The sequence below is a fragment of the Dipodomys ordii genome, unplaced genomic scaffold (genome assembly GCF_000151885.1).
Source record: "Dipodomys ordii isolate 6190 unplaced genomic scaffold, Dord_2.0 Scaffold1, whole genome shotgun sequence".
NCBI lineage: Eukaryota > Metazoa > Chordata > Mammalia > Rodentia > Heteromyidae > Dipodomys > Dipodomys ordii.
The window spans coordinates 25,226,186-25,251,427 of NW_012267217.1; positions in this window are offsets into that span (position 1 = coordinate 25,226,186).

The window sequence follows — 25,242 nt, forward strand, 5'->3', positions numbered from 1 at the left end:
TTTTTTTTTTTTTTTTGGTCTATGTAATTCTTTTATTTTTTCCCCCTGAAGTCCTTGATCTTTTGATTCAAACACAAAGACTATTGAAATGTCTTCTACTTTCTGCTATTTCAATAAGCCTTGCTTATTTCTCTCAGATTGAAGTCTTTCTCTCCAAAAATTCCATCTCTCTTGGAGTCCAGAGAGGACCTGGGTGGTGAGGGCAGAGACTCCACACAAAATAGATGTCAAAAAATGTGTTTGATGTGGCTCAAGTGGGTTCTAGCCTTGAGCTGAAGAGCTGAGGGATGGTGCCCAGGCCCAGAGTTCAGTCCCCACGACAGACAAAAAAAAAGTGCTTTGACTAAGACATGCCAGCTCCTCTTGCAACATTTGATCATGATGAGCTGCTTTTGAATGGAAACACGCTTGGGCTGACTCCCATTCAGCTTGCAATCATTCTGTACCTAGGTATGAATTTTCTTCTGTTGCTTTTGAATTGGATCAGCACTTGCTTTAGTGACACACATTTCCGTGACACCCCACTGAGTCAGGATCCAAGCTCCAGATTGTGGAAAACGACCGTCACAGCCAGTGCCCACTTAGACCCCCCGCTGGGCACTGTGGATATGGTTGCTGGAGATGTCTGTCTGTCAGCTCATTCACCACCCACCATCTGTTTCCCACCTCAGAAAAGCATGAAAACTGGGAAAGAGCTAAAAAATCTTCTGGGAAAGAGCTAAATATCTCTGGATATACCTAATTATGAGCTGATGTGAACAACTCCTTATAGCCTGTATCTTACAATGAGATTGAGAATAACCATCCTTACTACATTTAAGAAAAATAGCAATACACCAGGCGTCAGTGGCTCACATCTGTAAGCCTAGCTATTCAGGAGACTGATAATCTGAGAAGTGAGCCAACTCAGCTGATTGTGAGATTCTTATCTCCAGTTAACCAGCAAAAAGCCAAAAGTGGGGGTAAAACCAGCCTTGAACAGCAGTTCAAGAGTGCCCAGGTCCCAAGTTCAAGGCTCAGCACACACACACACACACACACACACACACACACACACACGGAGCAATTGGTGTTGTAAAACATAGTTATGTCCTGTTTTAGAGTGAAAGAAGGAATGGAGAAGGTTGGATGCTAATATAGGCATGAGTTTTGTGTTTCTATGCATCTTGGTAACAACTACAGGACAGGTAAGACAGACTGCCCCTGAGAAGAGATGCTTCTCAGAGAAGAAATGTACCTGCCTGAGTTTTCCTGGTATTCAAGTATTGGGGCCAGATCACAATACCTACCGCTGTTCCCTTTTCCCTGTCTATCAGGCCTTCTTTAATTATTTTGAATTTTATTATGTTATACTTCAAAGATTTTAAACTGCCTGATAACTTCTATTTGATTTGTTATTGATCTTTCTGATTTGTTTTACTTTTCAATATATTGGTGTATTATATCTTACAGCATAGCATGCATGTATCCCAAGCGGTCAACTCAATTTTTTTTAATGCACCCATGCTGAGAAAGAAAACTACCTACATTGGAGAAACCTCCTTTAAGCCTTCCTTTTAGTCCCTTGCTTGACAACTCCATTAGGGTACAGTGTCTGACTTCTAGCAGCAATGATGGGGCTGTCTGCTCTTGAATTTCCTGTGAATGGACCAAGGCAGTATGTATTCTTTTGTGTCTGGCTACATTTGTTCATCCTTGTTGGGTTCCTAATTGTTACATGGATCTGTAGAATAAGCTATAGGAACTCACTATGGAAAGAGGCCAGAATTTAGTTATTCTACTCTTCTTAAGCTTTTAGGTGTTTTTATTGGACCTATAGCTGAGATGAAAGCTACTGGGTTAACTTCTTTTTAAAGAGCAGTTTTAATAGGCAGTCTATCATTGATTCATTCAGCAATTATCCCTAGAACTTTCAAAATGCATATATCTAAATTCTAACCTGAGAAATTTAGATTCAGGTCATCTATCTGCAGTGGGGCCTGGCTTTCTTCATTATAAACAAACTAAAAAACCTCAAGCAATTTTATTCATGCAGTACAAGTCAGAAATCTATAGGCATTTCTTTTTTTTGGTCAGTCGTGGGGCTTGAACTCTGGGCTTGGGCGCTGTCCCTGCACTCTTCAGCTCAAGGCAAGCACTCTACCGCTTGAGCCACAGTGCCACTTTTGATTTTATAGGGCTTATTGGAGATAAGAGTCTCACAGAGTTTCCTGCCCGGGCTGGCTTTGAACCAGGATCCTCAGATCTCAGTCTCCAGAGTAGTTAGGATTATAGCCATGAGCCACCGTGGGCGCCTGATTTAGCCATTTTTTTTTTAAATTTCAGAATGTCAAATATTCTTTAACTTTTTTATTGTATATAAGGGCGTTTGCTATAAGTGTGAGCTTATTTTCCAGTCATACTTTTTACATGTGATACAAATTCATTATTCAACTTATTTGGACTATTTTCTATTTCTTTCATGTTACAAAAGAATACAATGTTTTAACCCAATTAAGTTCTGCCTACTGTTGTATTCCATGCCTGCCCTAGTATTCTATAGCAGATGTTGGATCAGACCAAGAAATTCAATGTGTGTTAGTAAAATTACCCTTTCTGGTATAAAAAGGAATCAAGTGCTAGGTATATATGGTATGGTTTCCATGTAAAATATCACTAAGGCTCATGTATTGAAGCCCTGGCCCCAGCCAGACGATGGGATGATGCGGTTGATTACAGGATGAGCTTACATTAGGGCCTAGTGGGAGGAAGTGGGTTCTGCACATGTGTGTCTCTAAACTGTGTATCTTGTTCTTGGTTGCTTTCTCTCTCTGCTCTCTGACTGCTGCAAGGTGAGCAGCCTCCTCTGCCATATGTTCTTGATATCATAATATTCTGCCTCACCTCAGGCCCTCTCAGAGCAATGGCAATAGCTAATTTTAGATTGAAACCAGTGAGATCTGAGTCAAATAAAATTTTCCTGTAAGTTGTTTTTCTCCAGTAGTTTGTCACTAATATGAGAAGCTAACGTAAGACCCATAAAACAAAATTGCAAGTTCTGTTTGCATACTCATCACCTGGGAGGCCCACTTCTTAAAGACAATTACTATTTTCTAATCATATGTAAGGTGTTTGATTTGGGCTTTTATTTGTTCTAGGTATAAGTGTTTCAGAGCCTAGTTTGTAACTGTAGCCTGACCAAATTACTCTGAGCCTCACTTTTCTATGAAATGGCCATGTTTGTCAGATTATTATGAGGATTAAATGTGACACTTGGGAAGTACCAAGTGTAGCACTTGGCAGATGATTGGCATTTAGTAAATGAAGCAATTAGCAGTGTAGCTGTGCTATTAAATGGCTAATGATCTGCTTTCAGGACAAAGCAGTTTAATAAGGAAGCAGGAAAGTACTTTGTATGTGACTTCAGGCTGCTTCAGTTACTAAAGTAAGTTTTCTAAAATATCTATCCTATCTTAATCCCACTTTCTACAAAGGCAGAAGTAAGTTGGAAGCTTGGCTCTTTTACAGAAATATTAGATATAATTTAAAAAATTTTGCTGGGCTGGGAATGTGGCTTAGTGAAAAGTGCTTGCCTAGCATGCATGAAGCCATGGGTTTGATTCTTCAGTACCACATACACAGAAAAAGCCAAAAGTAGTGCAGTGGCTTAAGTGGCAGAGTGCTAGCCTTGAGCAAAAGTAGCTCAGGGACAGTGCCCAGGCCCTGAGTTCAAGCCCCAGTACTGGCGAAATAAAAAAAAAAGAAAAATTATTGCTGAATTACAACTATATTAAACTGCCTGAAAATACCTTTTCTGGCATGGGAACATCTTTCCCTGGAAAGGAAATGTCAGTTCTTCCCTCCTCATTGTGTGTGTGGCATGATATCTTTTGGTTTGTGTGCCCTATTCAAAAACCCTGTTTAGTCTCATGTTACAAATACAAGATCCAGGATTTTCCAAATACTGTGTTGCTTTCTCGGTTTTATTTCTTTCATTCTCTACAGAATCTTTCTGAAAGAAAAGGTGTTTCTGATTTACCTTCAATTCCACATCACCAGCTCCAAGAGGGCTCTCTGAGGCACCTTCAATTTTGTCAGGCTGTGACTAGCAAAACACACAAAACCCTTCTCATCTCATAAAATGCAAACTTTGAAAAAATTACCCACAACTGTTTGAGGATATATCTATTATATAGTGAAGACCAGTTGATGCACTTATTCTTCTCAACAGAGTTGCGGCTGCTCCACCATAGGCTCCATCTATAAAACACAGCCTCATGCCTGAAGAGCCCCAGCAGTGAAGAAAGAACCCTGTGACCTTGTCACAGCATAAACCATGCTGCGGTGTGTGAAAGAAATCAGCAGAAATTATTTCAAGAACGATATTTGAGGTGTTTTGTTTTGTTTTTGTTGTTCATTTATTTGAGGATTTTCTTCTTTTAGCAGTTAATTTAATTTTATTGTCATTATAAAGGTGATGTACAGAGGGGTTACAGTTTCTTAAGTCAGGTAATGAGTAAATATCTTTTTGAACAGGGTCACCTCTTCCGTCATTATCTCCTAGTTTTTTCCCCTCCCAACTCCCCCACAAATTGTATAGTTCATGTTCAACATAGTGTCTAGCGAGTATTGCGACTGCATGGGTTGACCCTTTGTCCCACTGTATCTGATTACATCACTTCTCTGTTTTGTAAGGAGAGACCAGAATCCACTTTTGCATTCAGCCGTGATTCCCTTTAAGAGCTCAAGAGTGAACTTGAGCAGAAGAGCAGAGGAATTGGGTTTTGCTCATGGTCCTCATAGCTTACTATTGGAATACCATGCACGGCATCAGGCTTGGCAAATACCGTTCGTGCCACTCAGCATTTTCCTTTGGTTTTTCGAAGTATTAAACAGGAGGTAATTTAAAGAAAGTGAGGGAAGCTTTAAACAATTTGTTCCAATCACCAGAAAAACCTACCAAGAAGGTTTTCTACAGAACACAGTCATCCTGTGTTCCTAGTTCAGTACTTATGCTTGGTGAATATATTTTATGGGGTTGGACACAATCCTCACATATGTCTGCAATTGAAATATAACAAAGTGTTTTCAAACTCCTAAAAGTCTACTGTGGGATATCTATTATTATACCCTCCCCATGCTACCTTTGATCTTTTCCAGTGCTTCGATGGCTGTGCCTTTTTAAGGGTATGTAGTTAGGCTCACACAGTATACGTTGGGTGTCTCATTGTGGCCGAGCCTCTGGTGGCTGCATTACAGGCAGTAGTGAACGCCCCGGGCACTGAACCACCTCCCCTGACACCTCACACCTTGTTCTTCAGAGGTAGGGGAGCCTCAGTGCTTGCTCAGGGAGCAGCTGAGCATCCCCATTCAGTGTTTAGTGGGGCAGAGTAAGAGAACAGTTTATCCTTTGGGGCCTGAGTGGAGAAGAATGATTATTACCTAAAAGGTCTCTCTGCTCAGGCTGTCCCTTCCCTGAGCTTCTGTTAGAGAGAAGCTTTGTTTTTTGGCCCTTTTTAAAGAGGATACGTTAGTTACACAGGAGATTTTATTGTGATATTTCCACAAATGTTTACAATGTATTCTAGTCACTCTCATCCACTCTGTGATTCTTTGATCCCTTTGCCCCTTCCTGAAGCAATTTTGTCAGGTTTTATTGCTTTATTTCCAACCTCTTTGGCCATATCTAGTTCAATCTTGGGAGCTCAATGCCTCCCACTACTACCCACACCCACAGGAGAACCAGGTTCTCTCCTATCCTTATCTCCTTATCTGTCAATAGTTTTCATATAGACTCGCAATGTGTATCAAAATTATTCACTTTCAGTCTTTTCTCTTTTCCTTCCCTTTTTTCTCCTAAAGCTCTTTTTTCTCATGTTCTAAGTTTATATGTATATCTAGTATATATGGGCTTATATACATATCAACATTTTCATGAATATATGTTGTTTTTAGGTCTAGTTTCTACCTATGAATGAAAGCATCCAATTTTCTTGTTTGTTCTTATTGGTGTTTTCTAGTTGGTCTCTTCTGAAGCACTTAGGCTGGATATATGAGACCAAAGGAAAACCAAAGAGAAATCATTGTTGATTGTTTCTTGGGATCAATAGGACTCAGCTGTTTTACTACTTCTATCTACTTTTCAGAGTCATTGTCATCCTCATAAACATGCATCTATTTATGTATGTAGAGGTTTTCATTGCACTTAGTGGGAGGAATAAAGTATGTTGATTCAGTATTTATGGAAGAAGTCCTTTTGCTGGAGGTATTTGGAGACCATATGGGGATCAATGGCAGAATCTTTCTGAGGAGCCTATTTTGGGGTCAGCTGTTCATTGAGATCCATTTGTCTACTGGAATACAAGCCCAGCATATCTGGTTACCAACTCTTCAGGGATATGGGAGCAGAAATTCTAGAGGGTACTTTACTGTCAAGGGCTCTCAAGGTTTTAAAGAGCTACTATGTATGTATGTATGTATGTATGTATGTATGTATGTATGTATGTATCTATCTATCTATCTATCTATCTATCTATCTATCTATCTGTTATTTAATTAATGAGACAGGGCTTCCCCACATAGCCCAAGCTGTCCTTGAATTTGTGGTTCCCCTGGTTTTAGCCTCCCAATTGCTGGGTAATCACAGGAAAAGTTGTAATCAGGCCTGTGTTACCACACCAGTGGTCTTGTTCTCTATTTCTTTGTTATGACCCATTTGTGACAGATGAGGCCATCTATTTAGTTTAGCTGTTCCTGGACAGTTTGAAAACTGTTTGAATGCACACATCAAATATGAAAGGAGTTGAGAAAATAGAATGAAACTAGAAATTTACAAGACAACTTTGAAGTTGTAAATAAGTAACAAAAATAGTCAAAACCCTTAATAATAAATGAGGAAGAGGTACCTCTTAGTGTAAATTTGCACAGCTAACTGGAAATGATCAAATTCTGTGTACGTAGGCCTTTGAAACGTTAGCTCCAAGGTGCAACCTGTTCATAGTAGCCTCCCCTGTCATACAAGGCTCATTACCCATTCCTGCCAAACTTCAACTGTCATCTTGCTGTCAGGGCCTGACATCCTCTGCTGTGTTTACTGGGCCTTTTAACAGTACTTAAAAATCAGTTACATTGCTGAAAACATAATTAGGTTGGAGATGTTCTGTCTCTCCTAAAAAAACCCAAAACCAACACCCTCTCTAATTGAAGAGAGGGATGTTTTCTCTAACTTCTTTCCAGTTCCAGTTATGTTCAGTTGACAGTTACTCATCTCCTCCCACCCCATTCCCCCTACATAGCCTCTGGCATTTTCTATTTATTCTATTTCTCCTACCATCCAGGTATTGTTCTAGATGCTGAGTGTTCAGAGGCGAGTCTGCACAGACATTCCATTCTATTTAGGAACCCAGGTCATGAACACGCAGCAGAACCTACAACGTTTGGCCAGATAACTGTGAGTGCTTGGAAGAGCCATGCGTTAGGGAAAGAGAGTAGAGCACAATGAGGGGCCAGGAGTGAGGAACACTTAGATAAGGTAGTTAGGAAAGGTGTTTTGGAACAGGTAGCATGAGTGCTAATACCTGAATAGCAAGGAGGCTGCAAAGAGAGATGAATTAAGTTTTCCAAGCAGAATTAAATGCAAAGATATTGGATGTGGGCTTGACATGGGATATTTAAGGAAAACCTTATGAAGCCAGATCAGATAAGAGGAAAAGGGCAGGGTGAGGAGGCTGGAGAAATAGCCAGTCCAACAGCTTATGCAGTTCACGGTAAATAGCTTGAGAATTTAGAACATTTGGCTGCTGGGTAGGAAACAGGATTATAGAAAGGAATTGAGAGTGCAGTGTTGTTGTCCTAGGTGTAGGCATGAGCTAATTGGTTCTGGGGGAAGTGAAAGGATATCACTGAACATGGGCTATATTATGAAGCTGGACTGCAGTAGGACTTGCTGATGTCATTTGTATGTCGATGTGTAGTGTGTGTGTGTGTGTGTGTGTGTGCAGACGGTGTGTTTGCACCTGTGGCAGTACAATATAGTGCTGTAGGATTCTGGGTATGGAAGAGCTGTTTCTCTCAGGGTACCAGGAAGTAAAGCAACCAGAGTCCAAATATCCTCTTCAGAGACAACTGCCCTATGACCGGACCCTTCTCATCATTTCTCAATGACACCACAACTTTTTGATGTCCAAACCTTTTAAAACATTTGCCTTTTAACACATTTGGGCAGTCAAAATCTAAACTGTAGCAATGAAAGTAAGAGATACGTGAAGGGAAGTTGTGAGATTTTGAACAATTTGGTAGAGTTACTATTATTGAGCTGTGTAAGATTGCAGAGAAATGTATTTATTTTTTTGGCTGGAGAATATACATTGAATTCCATTTTGGACATGTTAAGTTTGAGGTGTTTCAAAGATCTTCAAATGGAAATAGTAAGTAAGCTTTTGAATGTGTGGAACTCAGAGTTGAGGTTAGGGCTGGGGTGTTGAATCCAGGAGTCCTCCATTTTCATAAGGCCTTCAATCCCCAAAGAGACCTAAGGAGTGAGCAGAGATGGAGAGGAGAAGATGCCTGAGGTCTGAGCTCTGGGGCATTCTGATGTGTTGGTCAGAAAGAAGAAATCTAGACATGAAAACTGAGCTGGGGCAGCCATTGAGATGCAAGGAAACTGGAGAAAATGAAGCATTGAGAAATCCAAGGGGTGGGATGCTTTCAAGATGACAGTGCGTCAGCTGTTGCTGAACAAGGAACAGAGAGAAAACTGAGAGAAGGCCAGAAACTTGTAAAACCAAATCTTTCTTTGTGACCTGTTGGCACAGAGCTTTGAGGAAGGTGAGGACTGAGAGTCTGACTGGGGTGATCTAGAACAGAAGTAAGAGAAAGACAGTCCTAAGTTCTGCTATAAAGAAGAGGACGACACCCTGACATCCTGAATGTCTATAGACGAGACTTGCTTCTTTCTTCCTTTTAAGGTGGTAACTGAGGTTTGATCTCAGATTGTGATTACTCAGCTGGAGCACTACCACTTAAGCCATACCTCCTGCCCTCATTGCTGAAGGACAATGTGTGGATGTCTGTATGCTGATGGCAGATAGAAGAGCTAGGACAGAAGAAATAATTAGCTACATAGGTGAGGAATGGAATCAGGCGACGGAATAAATAGAAAAAAAAAGTACAGGAAAAGAGTAGAATGATAGAGCATAAAATAATTGTATTTTAAGCTGTTAGGTTCTTTCAAAGTATTTTTTTTTACTATATTATTGAAGATAGGCTTCCTAGGTTAAGCAAACGCAGGCTTAGTAATGTGAGATGGACATTGTGACTTGCCTAGCCTCCATGCCTCTGCCTCTGGGGACAGCTAATGGGCCGGGAGGCCCCTATCTCTTACCACTCTGTTGCGTGTAGAAGTGCACATGAGATATAAGAAGACAGCGTTACCCTACTATGTGATTTATTTCTTCGATATTGAGATTTGAACTCATGTCTTACACCCGCACTGTATTGCTTGAGCTACATTCCCAACCCTAGGTGATTTGTCAAATTGGGTCTTATACATGATGCTGGCCTAGCCTTGTTCTATATTCCTGTTACCAATGTCTCCTAAAGAACTGGAAGTGCAGATGTGGTCTACCACACCTGTCTTACCTCTTGAAATGGGAGGTTGCTAGCTTTTTGCTCAGGCTGGCATTGAACTACAAGTTTTCTGATCTCCACCTCTAATATTCTGATCTCTACCTCCAGAAGAGCTAGGATTATAGGCATGTGCCATTGAGATGAGCCCCCATAAGATTTTAAATAGAGGGCTAAGAGTGAGAATGATTCTTTTTCCTGTTGGAGAAACACCTCTAAGCTTTGCATAGAAAGAATGAGGCAAAAAGCAAGAAGAAGAAAAGATCGGCACAGCCCAGTGGTGAGCTCACAGAAACACACTGAAATGGAGAGGAAATATCTTCTATCTATCTATGTATGAGGTACATTTAAAAAAATATCCAGGCAGGTGCTGGTGGCTCACGCCTGTAATCCTAGTTATTTGGGAGGCTGAGATCTGAGGATTGCGGTTCAAAGCCAGCCTGGGCAGGAAAAGACCATGAGACTCTTAGCTCCAATAAATCATCAGAAAACTGGAAGTGGCACTGTGGCTCAAGTGGTAGAGCACTAGCCTTGAGCTGAAGAGCTGAGGGACAGCACCCAGGCCCAGAATTTGAGCCCCATGACCAAATGTGTGTGTATACATATATATATACACACACACATTGGACACATCTATATAGATATCGATATAGATATCTATATAGCTATATCCAATTGTCTGATAATTTCCTGGTTTTTGCCTATGCTGGTTTGAATTTCTATAAATTATACTAAAAGGGGGCTCATAATACTTTGCATCATAGAGTTAGAGTTACATAGTTAAAGAAGTTATTGCCTGGCAACAATGTTCAAGCCAGGCACTGGTGGCTCACACCTGTAATCCTAGCTATTTAGGAGGCTGAGATCTAAGCATTGAGGTTCAAAGCCAGCTCAGGCAGGAAAGCCTATGAAATTTTTATCTTCAATTAACCATCAAAAAAGCCAAAATTGAAGCTGGGACTCAAGTGTAGAGTGCTAGCTTTGAGCAATAAAGTTCAGGGACAGTGCCCATGTCCTGAGTTCAAGCCCCAGTCCTGGCACAAAGACAGGGTACCCAGAATTTGGTCACATTGCTGAGATGCATGTGAGGTAATGAGTCTCTGGGACTTGGGTAGCAGGTGGCATCTGCCTGGTGAATGTTACCTGCATTCATCTGAGGAATCCACCACACTATTGTGCAAATATAGGGACGTCTCCTGCTGATTAGGATAAGACATTTCTTTATCAGTAACATTGGACTGCAGTATTTGAGTAGACACACAGACAATAAAGCCAAAAATATGGCAGTGAGTCATAATTTTACTAAGATTTGTTTCTGTCCATTTATGAGAGGTATACAATGTCCACAACATTGTCCATTTTCCTTCTGTCTGGTCAGCAAGAGCCAGAATCTGGAGGAAGGCACTTGGGATTTTCCCAGGAAGAAAGGGATGGAAGTATGTTCCAATGACCTTCAGAATTGTGGGTAATCTATTCCTTCTCTTGAGAGCCCTGGTGTGGAGTGAGGGTCCTTATTTGTGTGAGAGACTGTGGTGACAAACCCTCTTTCTCCCTGGCCATGTTCTAGGAACTGGTTTATGTCTGATATGGACCAGATGCTTCTCCTCAACTCTGTGCCTTGAAACAGAGCGGTCTCTATACTAATTGCCAACAAATGCAGTTCAATGGCATTCTTCTTATTCCTATTTGTCTCCTCTTCACACATACAAAAAAACCAGCCTGTGCAGGTAGGCCCAGGATAGCTTATACCCATGTATTCAGTAATTCTTCTCTCTGGGAAATAGATAACTATTCTAAGACTAAATTAAAGATGCCCTTCTTGGGAGCTGGGCTACCTTCCTCTAATCTGGCCTGATCTGCAATGGTTCAAGTGTGAAGTAGTGGCGTGTCAGTACTAAGCATGGCCACTAGGGGGCTGCAGTTCCTGCTTATTGCTTTTGGAACAGGTTCTAGGAGCCTGGGGCCACCATGTACAGTCCAAATGTCTTGCTGGATGACCGTAAGGAGAGGCTCTCAGATGATGGGTAAGTAGAGGGGCCCAGCTGCTCCCAGATTTCCAGTCGCAGTGCAGACATTTGAATCATTCTGTCTGGACCAGATGCCACCAGACAGAGCCAGATACTAGCTTCTGTATGATCCCAGAAAGCATCCCCTGGTACATAAGAAATTACTGGCCAAACCTTGTCCAAATTCCTTGCCCATGAGTCTATAAGAAGGAATACCAATGGACATTTTAAGCCACTAAAATTTGGGCATAGTAGTTATATGGTAATTGGTAGGTCACCACTGAGACTTCTTGGTTTTTAATGCAAGTGGATTCTGTTCAATGCATGTGGCCCCTTGCCAGATCTAGGCACATGCCTAAATTTGGCATACAGTGTGATTTTCTGTGACCTGCCTGATGTGTGCTTATTTGGTCCACAGGAGAGCATCACGTGGTCTGCATGTGGTTGGCACGGTGAGCTCTGCCTTTGTCAGGCCGCTTTACAACTAAGCTAGAAACTTCCTCACCACAGCATCCCTAACCCTAACCCTAGCCCTACCCCTAGCCCCCAGAACTCCTGTTTCCTATACTCTTGTGAGTTTTCATTGAAGGTGTTTTTTAGGGAGTGGCAGAGGAGATGAATTGGAGAGAACTATATCATACGTGACATGAACAGTTAAGTTTCTGATTAGAAAAATCTGTTTTTAAGTAAATCAGACTTTCTTACCCAAGTGTGTGCCTCTCCTCACCTTTAGAAAATCCCTCCCTCCTACCCAAGCAAGTTCAGCTGTTCCCCAAGCTCACCTACCCCTCTGTGTTCCTCAACATAGCTCGCACATAGGTAGGAAGGGAGATGTTGCATTTTATTTACTTACTTATCTATTTTGTCAGTACTGGGGCTTGACCTCAGGGAGTTTACTAGTTCTTCTGGGCTTTCGAAGATTTCCTCATCAGCATCTTCTCTGACTCCTAGCCATCTACCACCCCAGTTCTTTAAGGCTAAGGGTAATTCTCCTAGGTGACTCTTCACTTAGCTTACATGTTAAAGATACTGAGAAAGTTTCTGTCCTTGTCTTCTGAGCCTTACTCTTTTGCTAATGCCCTGTGGGAAAGCCAGAGCCTTAGGAAGGCTGAGGAGTGGGAGATTTGTGACTGAGGTTAAGTTCAACTCAGTTGCACAGGTAATTGTTCTGAACGCCATCTGGAATGTCCTCAGTCTGGGTTCTGCGCAACCTGGGGTGTTTGACCCTGAGCTATGGTGTGCACATGTCTGTGTATTCCAAATTCATTTGTTGAAACCTTACCCACCCACCGAGTTAGACGGAAGTGGCACAGTTTACATCAGGTTGATTTCTGGGTATTCTGGATTTATCTGTTTGGCAGTCATGGTGAAGGTGTATCTTTGGTTCAGTGAGATCGGGCTAGAAATTGCATTTTAATCATCCATTGCCAGATCCTTGACAGACAAAAACATTCTTAGAAATCGGTACTGAAATAAGGATATAGGTTGATCCATTGTAACAATGAGATGTATTAACACTATGTTGAAAACAAACTTTACAATTTTGGGGTGGGGGGAGGAGGAGTTGGGGAGATGTGGAGGAAGGGAATGGTAGGAGGAAAACAAAGGAAGAGGGTAACAACCCTCGATAGGAAATGTATTCATTACCTTATTCGTGTAACTGTAACCCCCTGTACAGTATTTTTATAATAAAAAATATATACAAAAACCCCCTGCAATCTGAGGATTGCAGTTCAAAGCTAGCCAGGGCAGAAATGTTGGTGAAACTCTTATCTCCAATAAACCATTCAGAAAACCAGAAGTAGAACTGTGGCTCAAGTGGTAGAGCACTAATCTTGAGCTGAAGAGCTCAGGGACAGTGGTCAGGCCCAGAGTTCAAGACCCCCAACTGATCAAAAACAAACAAAAAAATAAATCAGAACGGACAGACCCAACACTGAGATGTTCAGCAATAGTTTGAGATGCTGTCAGAGACAAAACAAATCTATAGAAAACTTAATGACAATAACCATGTCCTCAATGCACTAAACCACAGTCCCAAGCAACAGGAAGACTGAGTGGGAAACTAAGATGCTCTTCCATCCATAATCAGGAACACAAACAGGCTGAGCTATCCTTTGGACAAATAGGTGCCAAAGGCTCATGTGTCCAATACTTGGTCCCTGGTTGCACTGTGGGATGCTGAAATCGTTCATCTTTAAGAAGGCTAGGGGCAACTTTTCTTGTTCCTGTAGGTATCTCACTGAAGGGAATGAAACCCTGGCCCCTTCCCTCTTTCTTTTATACTGGCTATGCCACTGAGCACTCTTGCTATGCTGTTCTGTGCTGTAACAGGCTCAAAGCAATAGGACCAATCAGGCATGTATTGAAACCTCCAAAATCTGAGCTAAGGTAAACCTTGGTATTTTGTCATAGTCAAGGAAAGCTGACCAAAATAGGTGGAGAAACCTAAAAGGGGCTATAATTCAAGTTCATACAACTATGTGGCAGAAGTAGTGTTCTGTCACTTAGATTAATCTTTCTAAGCTTCAGTATTAAAGAATTAAGATAAGGCTTATAAAGGACTTTTGGGCGGTACTTGACACATAGTAAACATTTTGTAAATTTTAGGGTTTTTATTGTTGTTGCTGTTGGTTGTGGGGCTTGAACTCAGGGACTGGGTACTATCCCTGAGGTCTTTTGCTTAAGGCTAGTGCTGTTCCTACCACCTTTGAGCCATAACACCACTTCTAGTTTCCTGGTGGTTAATTGGAGATAAGAGTCTTTTGCACTTTCCTGCCTGGGCTGGCTTTATACCAAGATCCTCAGATCTCAGCCTCCTGAGTAGCTAGGATTACAAGTGTGAGTCACTAGCACCTGGTATTATTGTTAAGAAGAATGTGGTATCAAGGCTAATTTTTAGAAATAATCTAATTGTATGGAGACCAACCCAAGAGAGACCTATACATCTGTGAATACAAGCACAGGCTTAGCCTTGACTTGGAGCTGGTACTGGGGTTTGAACTCAGGGTCTGGGTACTGTCCCTGAGCTTTATTGCTCAAGGCTAGTGCTCTCTCACTTGAGCTACTGCTCCTCTTCTGGCTTTTTGGTGGTTAATTGGCAACGTACAGACTTTCCTGCTCAAGCTGGCTTTGATCTGCAGTCCTCAGATCACGGTGTCCTGAGTAGCTAGAATTACAGTTTTGAGTTTCCAGCTCCCAGCCTATTCACCTTTCTTAGTGAACACTTGATGCCTCTTGATTTGTAACTCCATTCTTAGCTTTCTCCAGCCCCTGGAAGAAATTTGATCCTATGACTCATGTCATAGTTCTGTTTTAAATTTTTTGAGGAACCTTTATAGAGTTTTCCTTGGAGGCTGCACCATTTTACATTCTCCTCAACAGTGTGTGAGAATTTCAATGTGTTCACATCCTTGTCAACTCTTTTATTATTTATTTTTTGATAAGAGAGATCCTAAAAGTTGTGAAGAATATCCCATTGTGGTTTTGATTTGCATTTCCTGATAATCAGTGATGTGGGGCATTTTGCTCATATGAATTCCAGATATTTTAAAATAATTCCATCAGAAAAATGTTTATTTAATGCTTTTAGCTCATTATTTTTTTGGGCTGTGCTGGGATTGGAACTCAGGACCTCAAACTTTCTAGGCAGGTATTCTGCAGCTGAGCCATGTTTCCAGCCTTTTTGTGCATTTGCTCTTTTGAGTAGACACAGGATTGCTATTCTCATATTTTGCTTTTTCACATAGCTGGGATAACAGGTGTGACTCATCACAACCCAAATTCTTCCACTGGGTTGGAGTCTCATGGACTATTCTTCCTGGAACTATAATCCTCCTGTTCTCAACCTTCAAAGTAGCTTTGATTAGATTTGTAAGCCACTGATGCCTGTCTTGCTTGTTCCATTTAAAAATCGAATTATTAGCAGGTTGCCGGTGGCTCACGCCTGTAATCCTAGCTACCCAGGAGGCTGAGATCTGAGGATCACGGTTCAAAGCCAGCCCAGGCCAGGAAAGTCCGCAAGACTCTTATCACCAATGAACCACTAGAAAACTGGAAGTGGCGCTGTGGCTCAAGTGGTAGAGTGCTAGCCTTAAGCTGAAGAGCTGAGGAATAGTGTGCAGGCCCAGAGTTCAGGCCTCACGACTGCCCAAAACAAAACAAAACAAAAAATCAAATATTAGACAATGCACCCATTTGGTGCATTGTCTTTTCACTTTTAAAATTGTTTCCTTTTCTTATGCAGTAGCTTTTAGGTTTTTGTTTTAGTTTCCTGTGTTTTCGTGCCACATCCATGCCATTATTGCAAAGTCCCAGGTCATGGAGCTTTTTTCCTATGTTTTCTTCTAGGAATGTTATAGCTTCATGTCTTACATTTAAGTCTTTAATCTGTTTGCAGGTGATTTTTGTGTATAATCAGTCCTCTTCTATATGGAGTAAATCTTATCTCCCTGCACATGGCTCATTAGTAAACCCAAAAGTTAATCAGACAAACTTATGGGGTTGCTTCCACATGCATTCCATCTACGCAGTGCCTTAGCCCTTCCTGAATCTCCTTGTCTGCGTTTCTCCTAGAAGCATGAGGCTTTGTTGCTCTGCTCTGCCCTCGATTTAAGTAGTATGAGCATGTAAAGCCACATGATAGGAATTCTGATTAGAAGGAAGAAAAATGGCAACTTCACCACTTTGAATCTAGATCTTAATTCATCTGCCAGCATTTACTCTTCAGGACTTCTCTAGTACATTGTCACATATTCTGTACAGGTTTTAGAAATGAACTCATTAGCAGAGCTGGTATAGAGTGGTTTAATTTACTTGGTGCAGGATCCAAAACTTTGGCTTAGAATTTAGATCATAGCTTGGCATTTTCCCCTAAAGGGCCAGACAGTAAGTATTTTAGGCTTGTTGGGGATTATATAATTTCTGTTGCAACTATTCAAATGTACTTTTGAAACCTAACAGCAGTCATAAATAGTAGATGAATAAATGCATATTCACTTAGAAAAACAGAAGGCTGGTCTGCAGACCATACATTGCCCACCTTTGCTTTAGATAATGAGGCCAATGCTCACTAAGTGAAGAATAATTGAGTGGAGGTATGGAATGACAGTGGGGAATACAAAAGATTTGTCTTCTTTGCCTTGTAGTGGAAATCCAGCCTGGATGATTACACTCAAGGGTCTCCAGTTATTTTATTCTAACTCAGTTAAACATGCAGTGCACCTAACTGCTAGACTGGAGGAGGCATTTAACTATCAAGAGTTTATATTATGAATGATAGGCTAGTTATGGCCTTATACTCCTCCAGACAATCATTGCTTTGTGTTATTCTTTATAGCTATGAACTTCCTAAGTAAGAGTTAGTTACTTGTGTGTTCTTCAGTGTTGGCTTTTAATTAGCCTAGAGTGGGCCAGCTAATTGGCTCATTATCTGGCCTAAATGCAGAAGCTGGTCTTGGGGAGGGTGTTTGCTCTTCAGGTGTGAAGATGGGAAGTAGAGTGATAGTGCATTAATAATAGAAGGCTGACATTTCCAACCAACTCATGTGGGCATATGAGCATAATATTTTCTATTTCACATAGAAAAGGTTATTGATACCAGTCCTGGGTAAACAGAGGCATTCTCTTTTACACTGTTTCCCAGGCCACACAAATCAATTAGATGTATGCCAAAGAACGCTTGCTATTCTTCAGGGATAGAAATCAACACATGTGGGAAATCTACCTGGGTAAATATCTCTTGGGCCTAGATCTCATCCTACTGACTTCCCTTCTTGGTCTCATAGAAACTCAAAGAAACCCTTTCTGAGGGCTCCAAAAACCTGGGAGAATTAGAAGAATGTTTTGTCTTGATTTCAAAAGGAAATGTGTCAGCAGTATTGCTATGTTCAATTTTCTGTTCCATACTGAGGTCCAGTTACTCTTGTGCAAAGCCCAGAGGTTCTGTGTCTCTATCTACCGAAGATTGCCTGTCTGGAGGGAGTTGATGTGGGGTTGTTTTCTGGAATTCTTGTTGATATGTCCAATGAGTCTCTCTCCCTCAACCTGGTTTTTAGTAATTGAAAAGCAATGTGATTTTCCATAATCTCTTTGAGAGATTGATGGTGAGGAGGAAGGAAGGCAAGTAGGAAAGAGGGAAAGGGAATGCAACATTTCTTATAAAATGCTAGTTTAATACTGTTATAGCTGCTTTGTGGTTTAATATACTGAACGTGAGCAATTTAATTTGCACAAAGGTCCTGGCACCCTCATAGTGGAACCATGCGTAAGAGTATAGAGGTCAACAGTTTGAGTCTGAGACAGACTTCCTGCATTTCATCTGTCCTAGCTGTGCAACTTTGGATAGGTTATTGAACTTCTTCTGGTCTCTACTTTCTTATCTGGAAAATGGGAAAAATGCTAACCTAAATTGAAATGTTATTGGGAGGGTTGAATGAATGAGTTACACACTAGGCAAAATGCTTTGCATATACTAGCTACAAATTTTCCTTACTTAAAATATTCTTCAGTGAGACTTATGGACAGTTTTCAAGGCTGCTCTAATGAGGAAGGTATCCCCCAGATAGGGAAAGAAAGATCTGTGGTGTGGTGTGGTGTGGTGTAGTGTGGTGTGTGTGTGTGTGTGTGTGTGTGTGTGTGTGTGTGTGTGTTGAGCATTTAAAATATCTCAGAGATAGTCATCGCCCAAAGATAGCTTGATAGCTCATTATCTAGCAAAATAAAGAGTCATTGAATCCAAAAATTAAGTGAAAATCTGTGCTGGAAGCTCTCATAAATATGTAAGAATGAAATTACATTTTATAATAAAAGAAACTTTTGCTCTTGGATTCACTCAATACTCCTGAATTCTGTGATAATTTTCCTTCAAGAATGCTTAACATTTCTTCACTAATACAATTCTAATGAAGGAAAGTGACAAGGAGAGAGGTAGGCCATGTTAGTATTTTCTGTAGCACTACCTGATGCTCTGAAATTGCATTGTTCAACAGTCTCTCATAGGGTTCAGGAAAGCAATGAACCCTCTGCTCACAACATTCAGATTTTGCTGTTAGACGGTTTTCTTCCTCAACAAAACGAGATGATGAAGAGTCATGATGCATAATGTACTGTACAATATAAAATAACACATATTTCATATGATATCTGATTTTCTATAAATAGCAAAAAAGAATTGTCTGTGTCAGGAATTGGCCTTTCTTTAGAATTTCATCCAGGGATTATTAGTTTATTAATTTTTCATAACTCCCAAAGCAATAGTTCCTATGAATGAGTATTTATTACATTATTATTTTTCAAGCATGATTAGAACCAAAACAAAATTGTGTTATATAGTTTTCCATTTCTGTGACAAAATACCTGAGAATAGCAACTTAGAGGAAATATGTATTTTAGTCCATAATTAGCTGACTCCATTGCTCTTGGGCCTTTGATGAAATAGAACATCTTAATGTAGAGGGCACGAAGGTACCAAAGTTGTTCACCTTGTGAAAGTCAGGAAGCAGAGAGGGATGGAGAAAGGGGAGAGAGAGGGGAGAGAGAGTGTAAAGAGGAGAAAGAGAGTACAGAGAGAAGAGAATACAGAGAGAGAAAGAGAGCTAGAGCAAGAGCAAGAGCAAGACAGAGAGAGAGATGAGAGAGTGCAGAGAGAGGAGAGTGCAGATTGCAGAGAGGAAAAAGGAGAGAGCCCCTTTAAAGCACACAGCTGAGGAGGCTGAGATATGAGGATTGCAGTTCAAAGCCAGCTAAGGCAGGAAAGTCTGTGAGACTCTTATATCTGATTAACCACAAAAACAAAAGCTGAAATTGGAGCTGTGGCTCAAGTGGTAAAGTGCTAGCTTTGAGCAAAAAAGCTTAGGACCAGTGCCCAGGCCCTGAGTTCAAGCCCAGGCCCACCTCCTCCTCTGCCCATCCTGCCTCCACTGCCCCCAACACACAAAGTACACATTGACTTACTTCATCTAATGAACTAGGCTCACCTCTTAACCAATTCGGCTATTAGGTTATCAGATAATACTGTCATCATCCATTCACCTCTCAGTGGCACCATTAGGAGGGGACCAATACTTTGACACATGAGCCTTTAGGGCCTTTTATATTGAAACTATAAGAGTAAGCAACTTCGGAATACTATAAAAGATTGGTGTGACCTGCTGAATATCACGATATCTCTTTTCTACAGCATACCACCCACCCACCAGAAATTTCCTTTGGGGGAAACCAGGACCCCAGATTAGAAAAGAAAGGTACCTCTTTATGCATGTAGTCAAACTTGATTATTTGGCAAATCTTGAAAATCTATTTTTTATTTTAAATTTTCATTGTTGTTACAAAGGTGATGTACAGAGGGGTTATGGTTGTAAGAGTCAGGTAATGCGTACGTTTCTTTTTGGACAATGTCACCCCTTCCCTTGATCCTTCTGATTTAAAAAGATACATTCTCCATATCTATGGAGATGTTCCCAAGGGATGGAAGCCTTCTTTTGATTTTGTTAAAATAAGAGTGTGGAGTGGTGCTGGGCACATATTTACATTGGATTAACCCTAGTTACTCAGGAGGCTGAAATCTAAGGGTCTTGGGTTTGAAGCCAGCCCAGTTAGGTAAGTCCCCAAGATTTTTACCTCCAATTCATACACACACACACACACACACACACACACACACACACACACACACACACAGCCAGAAGTAGAGCTGTGGCTGAAGTGGTAGAGTGCTAACTAACCATGAGCAAAAATACTCAGGATATGAATTGGCACTGTGGCTCAATGTGGTGGAGCAAAAAGAGCACAGGACAGTGCCAAGGCCCTGAGTTCAAGCCCCATGACTGACTACAAAACCAAAACCAAACCGCTCAAGTTCAGCCCAGACCCTGAGTTCAAGCCCGAGGGCTGAAACCATTCAGTTAGATTTTTGTTTTGACATAAAATGCAAATAGACCAGTCCAGTGTCTGAATCTATGGAAGACTGTACATGCCTAATATAGCCTTTCTCCTTGCATAACGTTTTTAAGCTGCCAAATTCTGCATCTGTAGCCTTTTTTGGCAGTTTTTCAAGAAAAACCCTGGGAATCACAAATTACAGAGTTACATGCCTTCCATAAAAGTTTAACAACATGGCCCCATGTAGTCTTTTGCATTAAACATATCAGATTTTAAGGAAAAATGAAGATAAATTAAGTAGCAAATATTAAAATTGACTTGTGCTCAGCATGTTTAGAGGTAGGGGTTGTACAGTTATTGCTAAAATGTTTTTATGGCCCAGATAAGCCTGCTTTTAGTTATTTCTTTCATCTTTCTTGAATCCTAATACTGTGCACAGGAAAAGAGGATTAATTGTGTAGTGGTTAGCAGGCTGGTCGTGGAAAGTGGACTCTATGATCTGTAGCTGAGATTTTAGTGTCTGTGTAGACTTACTTCTCAATCTCCTTGGAGGTGTGTCCTCTCATCAGACTCTACTTGTATTGATTCTATTTTGATTGTAATGGAATGAAAAATAGTTGCTGTGCCATGTCATCTAATAAATGCAGAAATAATGTGAGACAACTACTATCTTATCTTCCAGTGGAACAATACTAATAACTGCAAAAACTAGTGGGCAAAGATTGGGTAATAGGAAATTCACATGGTCTTAAAGCATCAAACCATAGATAATTTCTATTTACCAATAGAAAATGGGTCAGATTAGAGATATCTGCCTGTGATAATCTTAAACAACTCACCAGACTCAACTTCTCTACCAGAGGGGTAAATGGCACAAGTGCCGCTGACTCGGTGCGGTGAGAAGATCACAGCATTGCTCCTGAAGTATTTTTGCAAAAGTTGTTTTAGTCAAATCAGTAGAAGCATCTGATAGGTCATCATGTGGGCTATTAGATATGACCATTTGCCTGTACTCATCTGGAAAAAAACCCGGTGCCATAAGACTAAAATAGATGACAGGACTATTTTGTATGAGAAGAGAGAAAAGCAGCCAAAGTCATTCTTAGATTCTTGTTTAGCTCTGAGGTTATGCTTTCAAACATATCTTAAGACAACTGCTGCACATTAAGTATGCCAGTTTCCCTCTTTCTATTGGTACTAATTAAATAGGAGAGAAATACTGTTGATTAGCAAAGTCCACTGGACCCAGGAGAGTTCAGTGCTGGAGTCTTAACATCCCATGGGTTTGGACAACTGTGAAATGACCATTCTAGCATCTTTCTGAGTGAGCTACTGCCCTCAAGTTCCTCTGTGATCTGCCCATCTTTCCTTTCATCCTATCTCTTGGGAACCATTGATACTGCCCTGTGGCTATGGTTTTGCCTTTTCTAGAATTTCAATCTTTGGACTTATACAGTGTGTAATCTTCACAGACTGGCTTTTTTGATGACTAATATTCACACAAGTTTCCTCTCTGGATTCCCAGGGCTTGACCACTCCTTTCCCTTTAGTGTTGACTCATAATGTGTTCTCTGGGTATACCACAACTGGTTCATTCATTCTCCTACTGAAAGAAGTTTTGGATGCTTCTAAGTTTTAGCAGTGACGAATAAAGCTTCTAACTATCTAATCTATGTTTAGGTAAATATTAAAGAGTGCCATTGATTGTATGGTATGGCTAGTTTTTTAAAAAAAGTTTTAGTTGTAAAGGTGATCTGTAGAGGGGTTACAGTTACATAATTCAGATAATGAGTACATTTCTTTTTGAACAGTGTCACATTTTCCCTCATTTTCTCCTGGATTTTCCCCTGCTGAACTTCTCCCCCTGAAAGTTGTATAGTTCATTTCCAACATAGTGTCTAATGAATATCACTGTTTACCTTTTTTTTTTTTTGGTCACTCGTGGGGCTTGAACTCAGGGGCTGGGCACTGTCTCTGAGCCTCTTTTTGCTTAAGGCTTGCAGTCTACTGTTTGAGCCACAGTGCCACTTCTGGGTTTTGAGTGGTTAATTGGTGATTAAGAGTCTCATGGGGACTTTTCTGCTTTCATTCTAGCAATTCAAGAAGTTCGGTTGTGAACAGTATCACTATGAGCTTATCTATCTTAGTCATAAAATGTGGAGAATAATTCCTAATCCTTTTTTATGGCCAACATCAAATGCTACACTAAATTTTAAAGAATGTGTATGTGCAGAGTAATGTGCACATATAAGCATAATGTATTTGTAAATGTAGCTGGGTGCCAGTGGCTAGGGCCTATAATTCTAGCTACTTAGGACTCAGAGCTGAGGATTCCAGTTCAAAGCCAGCCCAGGCAGGAAAGTCTATGGGACTCTTTTTTTTTTTGTCGATCGTGGGGCTTGAACTCTGGGTTTGGGTGCTGTCTATGCTCTCTTCAGCTCAAGGAGAGTGCTCTATCGCTTGAGCCACAGTGCCACTTCCGGTTTCTGAGTGGTTTATTGGAGATAAGAGTCTCATGGACTTTTCTGCCTGGGCTGGCTTTGAACCTGAGATCCTCGGATTTCAGCCTCCTGAGTAGCTAGGATTCCAGGCATAAGCCACCTTCGCTAGGCTCTCTGAGACTCTTATTTACAATTAACTACCAGAAAACCACAAGGGGCGCTATGGCTCAAAGTGGTAGAGCACTAGCCTTGAGCAAAAAAGCGCAGGAGCAGTGCCCAGGCCTTGAGTCCAAGCCCAATGACTGACAAAAATAAAAATTAAAAATATATATGTAAATATGCAGTTTTAAATGTCTGTTTCCCAGACTGGGACTGTCTTCCAGTAACTAATGTCCCTCCACCTCCCTTGGCAAAGCTTTCAGAGTTGTTTCTTAGTCATGTTGACTTCATTTCTACAGAATACCACAGTGCTCAGTGTTTTTAATGAAAATATTAACTTAGTATGTGATTGGCTTTATTTTATGTTTTATTTTTAAGTGAAAATTTTATTAAACTTTTGTTCAAAGGAGGGGTTAAGCTAACATTTCTCATTTTATAGTCTGAATCCAATTGCACTATTTAAAAGTCTGATTTACTTTCTAGGATTTCCTGGCTCTGTTCTCATTGCTGATTTGTTTAATTATCCTATGTAGTTGTACAATGCATCTTGATCAATTCATATCTTTCATCATTTCCCCTATCTTCTTCCCACCCCTTAGCCCCTCAATTTTCCTGGTTACATTTTCACATATAGACATTGAAATTATGATTGCATTTCCCCACCGTCCCATCTACCTCTCCCCTTGATCTCACCTCCTCTGACACCTCAAGTTCCATCTTAACTATAGGTTAGTTGTTTAAAGGAGTTAAACATTGGCTCATTTCTAGTTTTTACATGAGCCTGCTTTTTTCTTCTGTTTTCCTTGTCCCTATTGGTTTGGATTTCATTCCTAGCACTTCGTCTTCAGGGTTGGGCTTCATTCTAGAAGGGAATTTGGAGGTGAGTTTGGATACAGACTGTTCTTTCCATTCAGAACTTCCTGCAGGACTATACAAAATCCATAGAGTTTCATCTCTGGTTCTATTGCCACTGTGAAATTTCTAATAGGTTCCTGTTGGTGTTCTAGAATTCTTAGGTGAAAATGATTACTGTTCCTTCTCTGTTCTCTCTCTCTCTCTCTCTCTCTCTCTCTCTCTGGCAGAGAAGCTATACATATGTTTAAATGGTGAAAGTATGTGCATAACGTCCTGGGTTTAGGCTGCATGAAAATATCTTGTCATCTAAGTTTGCTGACGTTTCGGGAGATCTGTTTCGGTTTTCTCTTATGCTTGTTTGCCTGCTTACTGACTATGAGATTTGAAGACAGTCAAAACGGATGCTACCATGGCCTCTAGCTTCTCAGCATATAAAATATTATATCCGTAGATCCATTTGATGCCAAACTTGTCAACAAAATTTTGGACAATCGACTTCAACAACTCATCAAAAAAATCATACACCACAATCAAACAGGATTCATTTCAGGGTTGCAAAGCTGGTTCAATATAAGTAAATCAATTAGTATAATTAATCACATCAACAAGAGCAAGGATAAGAGCCTCATGATTATCTCAATAGATGCAGAAAAAGCATTTGACAAGACCAACACCCTGTTATGATGAAGGCTCTGGAAAAACTAGGAATCCATGGAACATTCCTCAATATAATAAATGCAGTGTATGACAAACATACATCCAGCATTATATGTAATGGCAAAGAGCTAAAGCTATTTTCTCAGGAAACAGACAGGGATGTTTGCTCTCCATGCTTCTCTTCAATTTAGTATTAGAATACCTCGCTACAGCAATAAGACAAGATGCAAACCTAAAGGGGATCCAAATAGGGAAAGATGAAGTAAAACTCTCCCTCTCTGCAGATGACATGATCTTGTATTTAAAGAATCCCATGGACTCCACTCCCAAATTACATGAGCTGATTCAAGACTTTGGCAAAGTAGCAGGTATAAAATTAATCCTCAAAGCAACAAAAAAATCACCTTATAAATACGTTAGAAACAATAGCAAGTTATATAACCCCTATTTTCACTGTATTTGATATGGTATAATTTGGGGAGGGGGAGGGGAAAAACAGGGATACAGGTGGACCCATTGCAACAATGAGATGTAGAAGATGCTATGTCGAACTTTACAACTTTGGTGGGGAGGGAAGATAGGTATAGTTGTGGAGATGGGGGATGGTAGGGGAAAAACAAAGGAGGAGGCAACAATGCTTG